Below are 18,009 nucleotides of genomic sequence, written 5' to 3'. Positions count from 1 at the left end.
CTGCCTTGAAAGATTTCATCAAACAAATCAATTCCAGTACTCACTTTTTTAGTTTGGTACATCATAGCACTTTGGGCAAGTGTCTTTCACTCTAGCCCTAGGCTGAGAATGCCTTGTGAGTGGATTTGGTTAACATAAACTGAAATTAGCCCATCAAATATGTGTGTGTGTGTGTCCTTGTTTTGACATTGATAGTTGTAAAAGAGCTTCACCATCCAACTAGCGGTGTTCACTTTTTAATCTTCCATGTAAACATATCTGACCTCAGAGAAATATTACCTTACTTGGGTTCAGAACAGAAAAAAATAGGAAAAAATGCTCCTGCAACAAATTATGTTTGACCATGCAAGCATGGAATAGGGGTTGTAAAATGATGATGATCACAATGGCTGTGATGAGAGTAAGTTGTTTAATCTGAAGGACAGTCATCATCATCATCATCATCATCGTTTACTGTCTGCTTTCCATGCTGCCATGGGTTGGACGGTTTGACTGGGAACAGGCATGACACGAAACCACACCAGGCTCCAATCTAGTCTGGCAATGTTTCTACAGCTGGGTGCTCTTCCTAACGCCAACCACTCTGAGAGTGTAGTGGGTGCTTTTTACGTGCCACCGGCACAGGAGCCAGTCAGGCAGCATCAGCATTATTCACGTTCAGATGGTACTTTTTATGTGCTACCAACACAGGAGCCAGTTGGGGCAGGGGTGGCAGCTGGCATCGACCACGTTCAGATGGTGCTTTTTATGTGCCACTGGCACAGGGAGCCAGTCAGGCAGACTGGCAATGACCCACACATGAATGGTGCTTATTGCATACCACCAGCACGGGAGCCAGTCAGGCAGCACTGGCATTGACCACAACTACAATTTCCATTTGATTGTGATTTGATTTAATCTGATTTTCATTTTTATTTTGATTTTACTTGACTCAATACGTCTCCTCAAACAGTGTATAGGTTAATATGTTACATCATGGGTTCTCACTTGTGGCTCCCAGGGCCATATGTGGCACTCAAGCACCCCTCTGGTGTTCACTCTTTAAGTGACTTGTGTTCAACGTTTTTTTGTGTGACCCCTAAAAAAATCGAGGTTTGGGATTTGGCCTGGATATCAAAAAAGTTGAGGACCATTTTGTTGGGTTCTTTAATGTACCCTGCCTTCAAATATATCATGTATTTTTTTTTTTAATTTGCAAACACCTAAGTTACATGACTAAGGATACCTCTAATACTACTACTACTACAGTTACTCCCCCTCCTCCTCCTCCTCCTACTACTACTACTACTACAACTACCTCCTTGTTTTGCTACTACTATTGTAATGTGTTAAAAAATATTTATTAGCAACCGAGGTAGTACTAATATCGAGAGGTAATATTTATCTCCACTTTAAGGTAGTTGTTCTGTTAGAACAAGCTATACTGCAGCAGTTACCATGAGAGAAACTCTCATATTGGCTTTTGTGGCAAAATGCACTTTTGTCAACGATCGCTGCTATCTCTAGTGGTCAAGTGTCCATCATTGACAAGACCAAGGAAGGCCGAAATTACATGATCTGGTTGTCTTGGTACTGAAGGTGATAGGGATTTATTTCTCTGCTCGCAATATAAACAAGCATGCATTTTGCACCAATAGTCAATACGAGAGTTTCTCTCATGGTGACTACCACACTGTAATGTGTACAGTAATCCCTCAACTATAACAGGTGTTACATTCCAAAAATCCCTGCGATAGATGAAAATCCCCAAAGTAGAAACAGTAATGTACTGTATATTTTTTTTTATTATTTTTATAATTTGTATATATTTATTTTATTATAAATGCAAAACAACACCACACACCCACCTCCCGAGTTTTGTTTTCTACACATTATGTGTAATTCTTTGTTTATTCATCTATGGTACTCTAATATATTTTAATTAATGTGTGAAACAGTGCAGTACTGTACTGTATGTTAATTTATTAATTTTTAGGTGTGAAAATGCTTATTTTACTGCAAAAATAGGTAATATCTAAAAACATAGAAATATCTATCGGCTGCATAACCTGCAGTATAGTGAGGAGTTTGTGATATAAATTCACATGTGTTAGCCAGAAAAATCCGCAATGTACTGAGAGCGCAATAAGTGAACTGCGATATGGCGAGTGGTTACTGTATATCTTTTATCGATGTATATTGTCAACGAATGTAAACAGTGATAAAAAGAAACAAAATCCTGGTGCTCTTTGAACCAAGTCTTGCAATGCAGACACTTCCTTGGAATTGGAAAGCAGCAGATCAGGAATTTTTTTTTTTCCAGTGGAAATTTGTAACCAATGATGTTTTTGTTTGCAAATTGTTTTATAAAATATGTAAATAAATACAGCAAAAGTTAAGATAATTGCCTGTGTAACTAATAGCAACTGTGAAATAGATAAGATATATCTTCTCTGTTTTGTCTCTTTTCATCTCTATCTTGCACTCTCTCTTTCTCTCCCTTTTTCTCTCTCTCCCTCCCTCTCTTTTGTACTCCGTTTCTCTCTCTCTCTCGTACTCTCTTTCTCTCTCTCTTGTACTCCCTTTCTCTCTCTCTTGTACTCCCTTTCTCTCTCTCTTTCTCTCTCTATCTCCCTCTCTCTCATACACACGCTTTTTCTTTCTCTTATTCTCTCTCTTGTACACACTTTTTCTCTTTCTTGTACTCCCTTTCTCTCTCTCTCATACACTCTCTTTTTCTCTCTCACTCTCTATCCCTCCCCCATTCTCTCTCATATACTATACCCATGAGATTCATAACACCTAAATTAATTTCCCATTCTTCTATTTCTTTTTCCCCCAAGTACCTGCACACAAGCTTATATGAAAAACATCTCAAACGTGATAAAAAAACATTTCCTGGTTTACAAAGCACAGAACTAACGAAACAATTTATTTAAAAATCTCTTATATAAGTAATAAGTTACTTCTTTGATTAGATAGGATTAAACTCAGTACAATTTTGGATACTCCAAAGCAATTACTCTGTTTACAAATTATCTGTTTACTTCTCTTTTTGATGTGGTTTTCAAATGAACTTATTAACCACAAAACCATGTCTGTGCTCGTGGCTTTTGCACTGTACCAACACAGACATTAGTGTTGCAGAGTATAAGTTTTTTTTTCTTTTTCTGAACTGTCTGCACCAATTCATATGTACTTAATTCTTTCCAATCTCCCTAACTGATGCTCTTAATTAGGATTTCTTTCTTTTTTTTTCTTTTTTCACCTTTACTTATATATAGTAAAGGTGCAGGAGTGGCTGTGTGGTAAGTAGCTTGCTTACCAACCACATGGTTCCGGATTCAGTCCCACTGCGTGGCACCTTGGGCAAGTGTCTTCTACTATAGCCTCGGGCTGACCAAAGCCTTGTGAGTGGATTTGGTAGACGGAAGCTGAAAGAAGCCCGTCGTATATATGTATATATATATATATATATATATATATAATTTATATAAATAAGGATAAGATCGATATTTAAAATATTGATCTTATCAAGTGGCCAGCATGGGAATAAAAACCATCAAAGGTAATAATTATTTAAAATTATAATACAGGGTATCTAAGAGATACCACCACGCTGAAAAATAGCAGTCAAATTCTGACTCTAAAACCACAATAAATGTCCACATAGCACAAGGAGCGAAGACGAAGACAAAATAAACCAGTAAAAATAACAAGATAATTCCAGATCCTGGATTTCTGGCTTTGCATAAATAATGCTTTGCCTTCATCGGTGGAATATACTTAAGTACATGAATACAAATATATGTATATAAACAGTATACTTACGTATACGGACGTATACACACATATATATGCACGTATGTACACGACTAGTTTAAATAGCCCGCCTAAAAACTTGTCTTCGTCTTCGCTCCTTGTGCTATGTGGACATTTATTGTGGTTTTAGAGTCAGAATTTGACTGCTATTTTTCAGCGTGGCGGTATCTCTTAGATACCCTGTATTATAATTTTAAATATATATATATATATATATATGTATGTATATTTGTGTGTCTGTGTTTGTCCCCCCAACATCACTTGACAACCGATGCTGGTGTGTTTACGTCCCCGTAACTTAGCAGTTCGGCAAAAAGAGACCAATAGAATAAGTACTAGGCTTACAAAGAATAAGTCCTGAGGTCGATTTTCTCAACTAAAGGCGGTGCTCCAGTATGGCCACAGTCAAATGACTGAAACAAGTAAAAGAGTAAAAGAGAGAGAGTAAAAGAGTGTTTGTTACAGAAATCAAGCCTGTTCCTCAGTTGAAACACAAGTCATCATCATCTTCATCATCATCATTGTCATTTTAATGTCCTCTTTTCCATGGTCAGATAGAATTTGTTGAAGCAGATTTTCCATGGCTTGATGCCCGTCCTGTCTCCAGCACTCACCTGTCTCCAAGTATGATAATATTTCCCTATGATTTGACAGGTTTACATGGATTAGAAAAGAATGACAACATTTACATGACACTGATACTCATTCACAGCCATTGAACAATGTCAAAGCAGGAGACAGTAACACACGCACGCACGCACACACACACACACACACACACACACAAACACACACATACAGAATTGGAAGGGTATCCAGCTGTAAACTAACCTCACTTGTGCTGGTGCCACATAAAAAGCACTCAGTCCACTCTGCAGAGTGGTTGGTGCTAGGAAGAGCATCCAGCTGTAAGCACCATGCCAAAACAGACACAGTAGCTTGGTGGATAATCTTCTACCTGGCCGGCTCCTATCAAACTGTCCAACCCATGCATGCATGGAAGGTAGACATTAAATGATGATGATGATGATGATGATGATGAAAATGATGAAATATATATATATATATATTTGTATATATATCATCATCATTGTTTAACATCTGTTTTCCACGCTGCCATGGGTTGGACAGTTTGACTTAAGTCTGGAGATCCAGTGGCTGCACCAGGCTCCAATCTGGTCTGGCACTGTTTCTACAGCTGGATGCCCTTCCTAACGCCAACCACTCCGAGAGCGTAGTAGGAGCTTTTTACGTGCCACTGGCACAGGAGCTACTCAGGTGGGCCTGGCATCGATCACGTTCGGATAGTCCTTTTTATGTGCCACCTGCACAGGAGTCAGTTAGGTAAGAGACACAACAAACGGAAATCATCAAAACATAACAAGCAGGAAAAGGACGATAGCACGAAAACGGTGGTGGTGGTGGTGGTGGTGGATGGTGGTGGTGGTGGTGCTGCTGCTGCTGCTTGTGCTGATGGTGGTGGTGGTGGTGCTGCTGCTGATGATGATGAGGATAATCTCATTGCAAGAATCTGTTCCACTGGGACACCCATTCATTAGAATTCCAGCCTCTTTAAAATTTACACGAATAGATAACTTTGAGAATTTTTTTTAAATGTCTTTAGAAAAAATAAAATGTATTTTTGCCAAGAAAAATTATTAATAGTCTATACTTTGACCTGAAAGAAATATTGTAAACATCAGTTCATTGACATTGTACCATCAGTTTTCTTTGAGGAGATTAATTTAGATGTTGTTTTATATACAACTAGTTTATTAAATTGTTTTTGACAATTATAGTTTTAAAATCAATATGTCTTTAGATTTTATTGTTTAATTTTCTAATAATTAGAAGAACAGAAAATGTATTTGCATTACATTAACACTTTACAACTTTCATTTGTTACCTACGACATTTTGTCATAAATTTAATAATGCTTTTCATTTTGTTTTTCAACTATGAAGTTGAGCAATATTTAATAACTTATTTGGTTTTATTTTTTTTTGTTATTTCTAGTAATGTTTCTTGGACATATTCTTGTATGTATGTGAATATATGGTATTTATTTTAAATTGATTTGCATAGTAGGGGTCTTTGTAGGTCTGATGTAAATTATTTGAAAGTATTTCCTCTAAATGTAGTTAATCTTTTATTTGATTACGGAGGCAAACTTCTAAAATATTTATATATGTATATGTATATGCATGTGTTCATCTCTTTGTCTTTTGCTGCTCTCTCTATTTTTCAGCATGTTCGTGTGAGTAAATGTGTGCACATACATATAGGCAGTTGTTGATATCTAGGTGGACACAGTCTTCGAATATACTTGAAGCTAAACAGAAAATGAATTATTTATTATTTTCTATGAAATCAAATCTTAAATTATAAAAATGTGCTGTTACGAAGAATGATGAATACATTTACAGCATTGTGAGATGGGTATAACATAGCTTTATACAGAACGAAGACAAAAATACACACAACATGGAGTTGTTTAACTAAAATTGATTTAGAAAACAATAACGTTTCAGAAATTCTTTTATAGCATATTACAAAAAAATTTTCCAGATAAAATCTTATAACAAAAGCACCTTGAAGAAGATGAATGATTACAGATTTTGAAGTAAGCTAACTGAAATAGATGGAGACAGAGCATCACAGCTGACCCTTGTTGAAAATAGAAAAACAGTTATAAATATCAGATAAAATTTAATGTGTCTAAAAGTAGCTTCGAACTCATAGAAAAGACATTGATTACCTAAAAAACAGAAGAAATTTTTGTTTAGCAGGACATCCAGGATGAAGGGCAAGACAGTTTTTATTAAGAAGTTTAGAGATTGAGATGAAAAATTAACTTATGCCTTCCATATTTCAATATCGTGAAAGAAGCCTGTCGTGTGTACATGCGCATTTATGTGCTTGTGCATGCATGCATTGTGTGTGTATGTATGTGTGTGTGTGTGTGCTAGTGTTTCCTTGCCTTGACATCATGTGGTAGCTGTAATCAAGTGTTACTGTCCTGCAAGTCAATTTTCTATGCAAACATGTCTGGCCATGGAAAAATATTTGCTTGCTTGAGAAAAGGGAGTAAGTTGGTGACAGGAAATGTATCCAGCCTTAGGAAATCCACCTTGACAAATTAAATTCCGTCCAACCCATGTGAGCAAGGAAAAGTGGACGTTAAAATAATAATGATGATGATGTATCAATTAATAACATTTAGAAAGTTAGTTTTAAGAATCCTATTAAAAACGTGAAATTCTTTGAGTTTTTTCTCTTTTTTAAATTTTTTGCAATTAAATCTCTTTCATTTATCAATTCTGCTCTTGCCATAAATATTAATCTGGCAACAAAATCCAAATAACCGGCTTCTATAGTTTTGATATATTGTTATACTTCCTCAATCGATTGGAATTTAAGTAAGATTTTTTCCTACAGCTGGATGCCCTTCCTTTCACCAATCCTCACCTGTTTCCAAGCAAGCTAATATTTCCCAAACCTCCATGCTTCCTGAAATTCACCAACACTATACCTAATATCCCCCACTCCTCAATACGCATGCACATATGTATATCATGACTCATACACTGTTCACTTTCCTGATTTTTGTACATAATTCTGTGTACTGTACATGCACCTTTGATGAGTTGTAGTGCACCTGAGCACTATACACAATAATTTCAATATTATTATTATTACATTATGTATTTCATGAAAGACTAGAAGTAAACAACATCTCTGTATGATGGTGATGCTTGTTTACAGCCAACATGTGATGCCAAGACAAAAGTGCTTGCAAATATACATGTGTGTACACACATGTATGCATGCAATGCTCGCTTGCTCACTCACATATGACAGACTTCTTTTAGTTTCTTATTTCTTTACTGCCCACAAGGGGCTAAACATAGAGGGGAAAAACAAGGACAGACAAAGGGAATAAGTCAATTACATCGACCCCAGTGCGTAACTGGTACTTAATTTATTGACCCCGAAAGGATGAAAGGCAAAGTTGACTTTGGCGGAATTTGAACATAACAGCAGACGAAATACCACTAAGCATTTCGCCTGGTGTGCTAACATTTCTGCCAGCTCGCCGCCTTAGACTTCTTTTAGTTTCTATCTGCAAAATCCACTTGCAAGGTTTTGGTTGGCCATAGGCTATAATAGAAGACACTTGCTCAAGTTGAGGCACAGTGGGACTGAACCCGACACCACATGGTCAGGAAGCAAGTTTCTTACCCACACAGCTACGTCTGCATCTAGAATATATTTGATAAATTTGGATAATTAAGGTAAATTGAATTTCAAAAACATTTCCGATGATTGTTTCTGTATTGTTGACATAAGTATTGATTTTCTTGACAAAAATATTCCTGGTTTGATTGCTAGTGAGATGACTACAAATATTTGTAGTTAGACAATAAGGATTCTCATGTCATTGGTAACGTTTAGAACACCTTGTGACAACACAAGCAGCTAATTTCACTATTTTCACTTTGTTCTACTTGAAAAGTAATTATATTTAAAACTCGAGTAATAAATAGTCATGTATATATATAATAGCTTCTAATGAGGAAACAATCCATTTACCATAAAAATTCATCTCTTTAAGTGGATATCTGTTTAAACAATTGTTCGAATCTGCTTCAGATTAAAACTAATTTCTTTGTGCTTGGAACAAAAGTGCCTGAATTTCAGTAGAGGTAAATCAGAAGTATGTCAATCATACTTTTCCTAAGAGCATTAGCAGTATAAGTGAAATAGGAGATGGCTTTAAACAGAAATTGAAACTACACTGTGATATTTAAACACACACACGCACGCACGCACACACACATAAGTTTTATGGTATAAATAAGAGAAAATGAACTCAGTACATAAAGTAGAGTACTTTCATCGTCTCATCATTGTTTTAACATACACTTTTCCTTGCTTCCATGGGTTGGATGGAGTTTATTGAAGTGGATTTTCTACATCTGGATTGCCTTCCTATCACCAATCCTCACCTGTTTCCGAGTAAGGTGATATTTCCCTTTGACCAGGCATATTTTCACAGAAGATTGGAAACAAAGAACACCTCTAGCATCACAATGACACTCATTTATAACTGTCATGTGATGTTAAGGCAAGGAAACAGTAACACACACACTACAAACACATGGTGGGCTTCTTTCAGTTTCTACCTACCAATTCAACTCACAAGGCTTTGATTAGTCTGGGACTATAGAAACACTTGCCCAAGGTGCCACACAGTGGGAATGAACATGAACCCATGTGGTTAGGAAGCAATATTAATGTATTTTGGGAGGGTCTTACTGCCAATAAAAACATGCACTAGCTATGTTTCAGTTCAATTTTGTCCCTAATCATTTAGCTAATTAATCAGTTGATCTGTTGGTTAATTGATTTTTCTGTTAATTAGTCTCTGACCTTATCAGTGACTACATCCCCATCAAGCATCTCTTTCCCCTCAGCATTTACTGCATGTTTACTGTTGGTCCCTCAGTTCTTGTAGTAAGATTCTTCTCATATATTCTTTCTATTTGTATTTACATATGGTGGTGCACCAGCATGACCGCAGCCACTTGGCTGAAACACATAAATAAATAAAAAAATAAAAATAATGTGTATGTATATGCCTGGGTTTGGTTATCAATGTTTTTGTGTTATGCTGGACAATATATTTCAGATTTATTTTATTCTACATGATGTGCATTTGTGATTTGTGTGTGTGTGTGTGTGTTTAGCTGCTATATCTAGCAGTTTGAATGGCTATTAAGAAGGTTCTCTCCTTGGTTAGCACAGTGAGCTGTAGATTTTTGTGTCATACTTGTTTGCAGTCAGTTCTTCTGGGCTATTTAGAATTTAAATGTTTTAATCATGGACAATTTCAATGATGGTGATAGTACATGAATATCTTGACACGTTGGTTGCTACTCTGACATGCTGTTGGCTCTGATTTTGTCTCCTCATATCTATAAACTAGGTTAATGCATTTATATACAAATTTGCTGGTAGAGTTTTTCTCAAGTGCTGTTTTCACACATATGGCTTTAATTAGTATTCTTAGAAAATGATGAAATCTTCCTGTTTATTTTATTATTTCTCATGCTGATATCACTGGTATCTCTCTATAGGCAATATACAACTAAACTGCTGTTGAAACACATTCTGTAAGTTATTATTAAATACTGCAGTGAGCTGGCTAAATTGTTAGCACACCGAGTGAAATACTTAGTGGTATTTCATCTACCTCTACATTCTGAGTTCAAATTCCACTGGGGTCAACTTTGCCTTTCAGCCTTTCAGTGTCAATTAGATTAGTACAAGTTATGCCTTGGGGTCGATGGAATCAACTAGCCCCCTCCCCCAAATTTCAGGCCTTGTACTTTTAATAGAAAGGATTATTAAATACTGTGGTGTTCTGGCTGAATCGTTAGCGCACTGGGCGAAATGCTTAGCGGTATTTCATCTGGCGCTACATTCTGAGTTCAAATTCTGGCAAAGTCGACTTTGCTTCCATCCTTTCAGGGTCGATAAATTAAGTACCAGTGAAACACTGGGGTTAATGTGTTCGACTAGTTGCCTCCTACCAAATTTCAGGCCTTGTGCCTTTCATAGAAAGGCTTGTTAAATACTGCTATAAGGCTGCAAGCTGAACTGTCAGCATGCTGGACAGAATGCTTAGTGGCATTTCATCTGTCTTTATGTTCTGAGTTCAAGTTCAACCGAGGTCAACTTTGCCTTTCATCCTTTTGGGGGTCAATGAATTAAGGACCGGGTTCATTTTTAGCATTCTCGTTTGTAAGAGCAGTCGATTTTATTTTATTAAAAAAATTTTGTTTTAAAAATTATCTCTGGTTAATTGTTGAGAGGTCATTGGTGTTGCATTGGCAGAGGTTTGTGCTCTCTGGGTGCACTTGTTATCATTGTTTTATGTTTGTTTTCCATGCTGACATGAGTTGGACTGGTCAGTTCTTATAATGAGTTACTGCACTGCTAGATAGGTCAGATGACTACATCTCACTTGTATATTTAACTTTAGATTGTTTTCTTTGACTAAAAGTCCTTCCTAGCACCAACCACTTTATTGAGTGTATAGGATGCATTTTTTGTGATACCAGCACTAAAGATGTTGCACAGTCTCTCAACCCCTGGCCTAGTACAAGAGATATTACCATGTCCTTGATAAGCTTAAGTGTCCTCATTCACTACCCAATTCACAGCTAAGTGGATTTATAGTGGCCCCCAACATGAATGGGATGCCTTGTATCTCATAAAACTAGAGAGTTCAGTGTAAATAGGGAATAATTGATAGATGTATGTGATTACCATTTTGCTATTGTTATTATTATTATTTAATTTTTTCTAATAAGAGAAATGTCCATTATGCTCTCTTGAATTCCTACTAATTAATTACATCTGTTAATTTTACTTGTCCTTTTGGATTTCTGTTTTAGTTTTAGAATCCATCTTGAAACACGAATCTTGAATTTGCAAGATTTGTGTCCTCATCCCTCCTCTCTTCTCCCCTTTTCTTCTTTCCTCCACCCTCTCTTCTTCCCCTCTCCACTCTTCCTCCCCACTCCCCTCTTCTTCGTTGTGCCATGCCTACAGGCATTATTGATCCACCTCTTCCTTTCTCACATATAACTTAGCATGTTATTAACTGCCTTTTTGTAGCATGCTTCTAAGGCCATCCATTGAATCTCTTCTCTTTGTTTTCCCCAGCGTCTTCCTTTCAATTTCCAAGTTACCATCAAGTATTCAAGGATTCCTTTTCTCATGGAGTCCAGTGAACTTAACCTGTAGTCTCTTTATGTTGTTAACAAGTTTTCTGGTTGATTCTGCTTGGCTACAGACTTTCACTGCTGTCTCACTATCCGTATACGACACCTTTGCATATTTGATTAAATGTCTCAGACATTTATACAATAAATTTTCAAATTTTGCGTTTCCTACTTCTAGAAACTCATTTCCATTACTGACAAAAAGTCATAAATATTCATACCAACAAGTGAGCCTTTGTGTAGGTGCTGGACCTGCTAGACATAGCAGTCAAATCTCTCTAAACTCGTACCCTGTCACTTTAAAAGAGAAAAGGCACACATCTGCAGGTACCACGTAAAAACCACTTGTGCCACTGCCACATAAAAAGTACCTGTGCTGGTGCCATATAAAAAGCACCCAGTACTGTCTGTAAAGTGATTGACATTAGGAAGGGCATTCAGCCATAGAAACCCTGCCAAAACAGACAATAAGAGCCTTGTGCAGCTCTTCTGCTTTCCAGTGCCCATCAAACCATCCAACCCATGCCAGCATGGAAAGCAGATGTTAAATAAGGGTGATGATGATGGTATAGTAAAGGCTGGAATATCTTTGGTTATGAGTCTGCTCAAATCAAGGCTGACATGAGACTTAACAACACCACTGCCACTACCACCGACAGCAACAACTCATAAATGCCATGACTGTATTGGTGTGTCATAGTTGTTGTTAACATAGCTGTTGGGAGGTGATAAAGGCCTATGAGAGCTGAGAAATAGAAAATATTAGTGATCATATTTAACATAACCTTTCATGGAGCAATAAGATCTAGCAACCTACTATTTTGGTTGAAATGGAAAGCTAAATTGATTAAATACTAGTCAGGAAATACGATAAAATGGTGGCCAAGAATACAGAATCTATTCCGGTTCAAGAATATATTTCACTATATAAAAGATTAGAGACTGATATATATATGTATCAGAAGAAGAAGATGCAAGTTGTTAACAGCAGGAGATTGTGGATGCCAAAAGAAGTCTATAAATGAATGGATAGCATCATTTCCATTGTAGAAGTTTCTGCAGATAAAACACTAAGAAATATTATCTGGATTGAGAATTAAAAGATAGCCTATTGTAAATATTTGATCAGATCTCCTGCTGTCACCTCTTACTAAATAACTATTGAGTTATATAATGGAATAATTAGCATAAAATGAAAAAGTGAGAAAACTTGGAGAAAATTATTGTGGGGAGGAACAGACAAAGAAATCTACTGAATTTTTCTTTACAAGTGAGAGAACTTTCTGAAGGTGAATGAAGTTGAAGTATTTCAGATTTTGAAGCAGGAATATTTATTAACTGTGTTAATGAAGCAAGACTCCATTGTGAGTTCTAAAGAGAGTCTGCAATTATTCAGGTATTTATGGAATAAATCTTGAAGCCCATCCTTATCTATTTCCAGAAATATTAAGTCACTAAATCATCATCATCATCAGCAGCAGCAGCAGCAGCAGCAGCAGCAGGAGCAACATTTAACATCTATGTTTCATACTAGCCTGGGTTGGATATTTTGACAGGATCCAATGGGTCCAAGGACAGCATTATGCCCCAATGTCTGCTTTGGCATGGTTTCTACAACCAATTGCCTGAGTCTAGGACATTTACCCCCCATGGACAATAACCCCCTACCCCTAAGACAACAGATGATGATTTAAAACTTAATATATTGGAGAGGAGATAATTAACCAAGGGAGGAAATTGTCCAAGGGGGTAGTTGTCATCAGGGAGAATTGTCCTATAGGGAGGAATTGTCCTAGCGGGGTAATTGTCCTGGTACGAGTTGCACACCACTTTACAGAGTGTACTGAGTGCTTTCCTCATGCAACTTGCTCTGCTGAGGTCCACATGCGGTTAGCAAGACTATGAACCATGAAGAAGAGGGTAACTTTAACTCCTTAGCATTCAGATTTCTCTATCAATTGTAATTCATATTTATAAACACTTTTGAATTTCATCCTGCATTATGACATATTATTTTGATGATGACGTTGTAGGGTTGATGGATGAAGCCGGATCTGGTCAGTTTGAACATAAAACAGGTGGAATATTTAGACTGGATATGGCCAGTTTAAATGGTAAAGGGTTAAACTAGGGAATGTGGGGTTAAAGTATGAGAAGGAGGATCAGACAAGTTCTTATAGAAGCACTACATGGCTACTCATATTTAGATGAAAGGTGATGCCTGACTGGCTCCCATGCCTGTGGCACATAGAAAGCACCATTTGAGCGTGGTCAGTGCCAGTGCTGCCTGATTGGCATCCATGCCGGTGGCACATAAAAAGTGCTCACTACGCTCTTGGAGTGGTTGGCATTAGGAAAGGCATCCAGCTGTAGAAACCTTGCCAGATCAGATTAGAGCCTAGTGCAGCCTCCTGGCTTGCCAGTCCTGAGTCAAACCATCTAACCCATGCCAGCATGGAAAGTTAAACGACGATGATGATGGTGATGATGACAGTGATGGTGGTGGTGGTGGTGGTGGTGGTGAGAATAATCAATAGGAATTGCAGAGATAAATAGTGAAGAGCAAGGTGTGGTTACAAGATTGTATGGGCTGTGGGAGATGAGGGAATTGGAGAGGTGTGGAGGCAGGTAGCGGCTGTAAAAACTAAATAAGGTTGAAGGGTGGATAACTAATGAGTCATGAGTGTAACTCATAAATACTTAATCTTGTGAGTGAAACTTTATGTCTGCTCATGCTGCTAAAAACAGCAGTACCTGTAGTCCTCAATATTTTTGACTTTGTGGTGCCCTGGAGATCAAATAAAAAATTCACTGGTGCACATCTCATTGAAAGTATAGAAAAACAGGAAAAGAGGAACTGTTTTAAGGAGCTGTTTGATATCAACCCACCTGGGACCACCCCTGGCTCTCTAATATAAACTTCCTTTTTTTTTTAATTAAAACCTTTCATAAAAATTTGATATTAATTCATGTTCCACATTATCAGCTTAATTATGACAAAATTATGCTACCAAATTCTTCATTAAATTCAAAATTAATTGAAACAAAGGTGGTATATTTCAACAGAAATATGGGAGCAAAAAGGCTGAAGTAAAAAGTATAGGAAACTGTTGCTTGTTTTGTTTATATATCATGCTTATCTTTTGCTTGTTTCACTCCTTGGGCTGCAGTCAAGAGCAGACACTGCCTTGAAAGGTTTAATCAAATAAATTACCCCCAGTACTTTTCTGTTAAAAAAAAAGTCTGTTGCTTATTCTATTGGTTTTGTTCATTGAACTGCTAAGTTGTGGGGACATTAACAAACTAACACCAGTTGCCAAGAGGAGTGGGGACATGCTAACACAAAGGCACATGTACATACAGAAGCACAGGAGTGGCTGTGTGGATAGGGACAGGAGTGGCTGTGTGGATAGGGACAGGAGTGGCTGTGTGGATAGGGACAGGAGTGACTGTGTGGATAGGCACAAGAGTGGCTGTGTGGTAAGTAGCTTGCTTAACAACCACATGGTTTTGGGGTCAGTCCCACTGTGTGGCACCTTGGGCAAGTGTCTTCTACTATAGCCTCGGGCCAACCAAAGCCTTGTGAGTAGATTTGGTAGATGGAAACTGAAAGAAGCCTGTCGTATGTATATGTATATGTGTGTGTGTGTGTGTGTGTGTATGTATATATTTGTGTGTCTGTGTTTGTACCCCCACCCTGGGTGGTGTTGGTGGTGGTGTCTGAAAAGGAAAAACAAAGCATAAAGTAGATGTTTTGAACCAGAATTGTAGAAGAGATGAATAGCATTGACAGTAAGTTTGAAAGTTACTGTAAAAATACAAAGAATTCTTAGTGTCCAGTGGGTATTTTTGTTTTGTTTTGTTTTCATCTTCTGGGGTGGGATCAATGAGTTTGAAATTCCATTTGAACATTTACTGGGTGATGACAGCAGCAAAATCGAGGGAAAAGAGAAAATTTCAGAGGGATGACATTCTGGGAGGAAGGATTGGGTAAAAGTCATTAGCACTGTAATGCTGTTGTTGTTATTATAATTTTGGAGGTCTGGCAGTAGAGAGTGTATTCGTGGCCTTTGCAGACCCTCCAAAATTCATGAGATCAATGCAGTTATTGATCTTAACTGGCATGACAATCAGTCATCATCATCATCATCATCATCATTGTCATTGTCATCATCATTGTCATTGTATCATCATCATTTAACATCTATATCTTATGCTGCCTTGGGTTGAACAGTTTGGCAGGATCCAGTGAGTTGTAGGGTTGCAACAAGTCCAATGTCAACTTTGGCACTCAACTCAGGCTTACAGCTCACTGGATCCTCAGACTGCACATTCTGTGTAGAATGCAGTATGCCTGTGTCTAGTAGTGGTATATCCCAGATTTTAAACCAATATTCCATCATGTGTCTATTAAAGTATTCATATTTAAATGCGGGCCTTAGTTACAATATCAGTTTTGGGTTAATTATAGCACAGTATGTCCATACGTAGACTTTCTGTCATTTAATATAAAAGCCTTTTGTTAAGTTGCATTCTAAATCTCAGCTTGAATATAATAATAAATATAAAAAAGAAGGAGAAACAAAAGTAACTGTTGTTTTACTTAATTCAATTTAAATTCCTGATTATTTTGAAAATTAATTGAAATACATATCTGTATATATTTGTTAGAAATATGATTACAAAAGGGTTAAATATTGTTTCTCAATTTAGCTTGTATAGTAAATTTAATTTCAGAACATCAGCAATTATTGATCCCAAGATGAAACCCAGTATCAACAATGTAATTAAATTCTCTCACAGTAGTAATTCTGGGTGAGAGTAATTATATTTAATGCAAAATTTTTAATGCTAGTAACTGATGAGAAGGTTTGAGTGGAGACATTGCAAGTTGATACATTTTGCGACATGTTGTTTTACTCTGTATGCATGTGGGTATGTGTATATGTAAGATAGATACAGATATATGTATATATATATATACACATCATCATCATCGTTTAACGTCTGCTTTCCATGCTAGCATGGGTTGGACGATTTGACTGAAGACTGGCAAGCTAGAAGGCTGCACCAGGCTCCAATCTGATCTGGCAGAGTTTCTATAGCTGGATGCCCTTCCTAACGCCAACCACTCCGAAAGTGTAGTGGATGCTTTTATGTGCCACCGGCATGAGGGCCAGTCACACGGTACTAGCAACGGCCACGCTCAAAATGGTGTTTTTTATGTGCCACCTGCACAGGAGCCAGTCCAGCGGCACTGGCAACGACCTTGCTTGAATGGTTTTCTACCATGCCACCAGCACAAGTTCTAGAAGGCAACGTTGGTAACGATTACGCTCTAATGGTGCTATTTACAGGCCACTAGCACAGAAGCCAGACAGCTGCTCTGGCAATGAACACGCTCGACAGTGCTGTTAGTGGTCCACTGGTGCGGTGACCAGTCATCAAGTATGGTTCAATTTCGATTTCACTTGCCCCAACAGGTCTTTGCAAGCAGAGTTTAGTTTATATATATATATATATATATATATATCACTATATACCATTATTACCTATTTCCAGTGTGAAAAGAAACCATTATTGTTTTTCAGTCATGTTTGTTTATCTGTTTGTTTGTCCATGGACAAAATATTTCAAGAACTGTGTAATGGATTCGGATGAAACTTTCAGGGATGTTTAGCCTCATGACTGGCACAAACTGATTAGATTTTGGGATCGATCCAGTACTGGACAAGGATTCTGGATTATTTTTTATATTTACTGTACTTTACATGAAGTATTACGATCTTACGTCAACTTTCAAGTCTTTCTCTGATTCTCTCCCTTGAAAGCAAGCTCATGGTTTCCATGTAAGTTATGGTGGCATTGCCGTTTCCAAAGTTTTGTTTTTGTTTCTCTGTTATTAATTTTACTCGCGTCTCTCAAACTACATAAACAAACGGCAGCAAAACTATTCAGAATTTAAATAACACTAATATATTCAGTAACAATAATAAACTTAAGTTATCCTCGACAATTTTTAGCTTTACCAATTTTGAATATATCGCTCCTGTTTAAAACCTCTTACCTACTTGATAATTGCATTTCTAGCTCTACCTTGAAGGAAGCTTTACTTCTTGGACTCACATTTTTTTGCGCAATGATATTGCTAAACCTCCGTTAACAGCACCGTATGCTAGTCCTTTCTGTTTTCTTTCATGCATGGATTAATTTCTCACTATAGACCTCAATGGTTGTAAAGACACTATATCAGTGGATAAACTAAAAAAGGCCTTCATAGAAAAAACTGTCCCTGTTCACACAGCATTACAAACATGGCCCACACACCCACCTTCACATTCCATGACTACCATTGGGATTGATCTGGTACCAACCAAGGATTCTGGATTATTTTTCTGTTTTTTTTTACTTCATT

At 37.3% G+C, this 18,009-nt stretch overlaps 1 protein-coding gene across 1 annotated transcript in view; it reads left to right on the top strand.

Moving 5' to 3' along the window:
* Positions 1 to 18,009, top strand: part of LOC106871930 (transcription elongation factor A N-terminal and central domain-containing protein 2) — a 160,180-nt gene that overhangs the window by 101,228 nt on the left and 40,943 nt on the right. The window lies entirely within an intron of this gene.

The sequence above is a fragment of the Octopus bimaculoides genome, chromosome 7 (assembly GCF_046866305.1).
Source record: "Octopus bimaculoides isolate indiv1 chromosome 7, ASM4686630v1, whole genome shotgun sequence".
NCBI lineage: Eukaryota > Metazoa > Mollusca > Cephalopoda > Octopoda > Octopodidae > Octopus > Octopus bimaculoides.
This window is presented reverse-complemented; position numbering and strand designations above follow the sequence as displayed.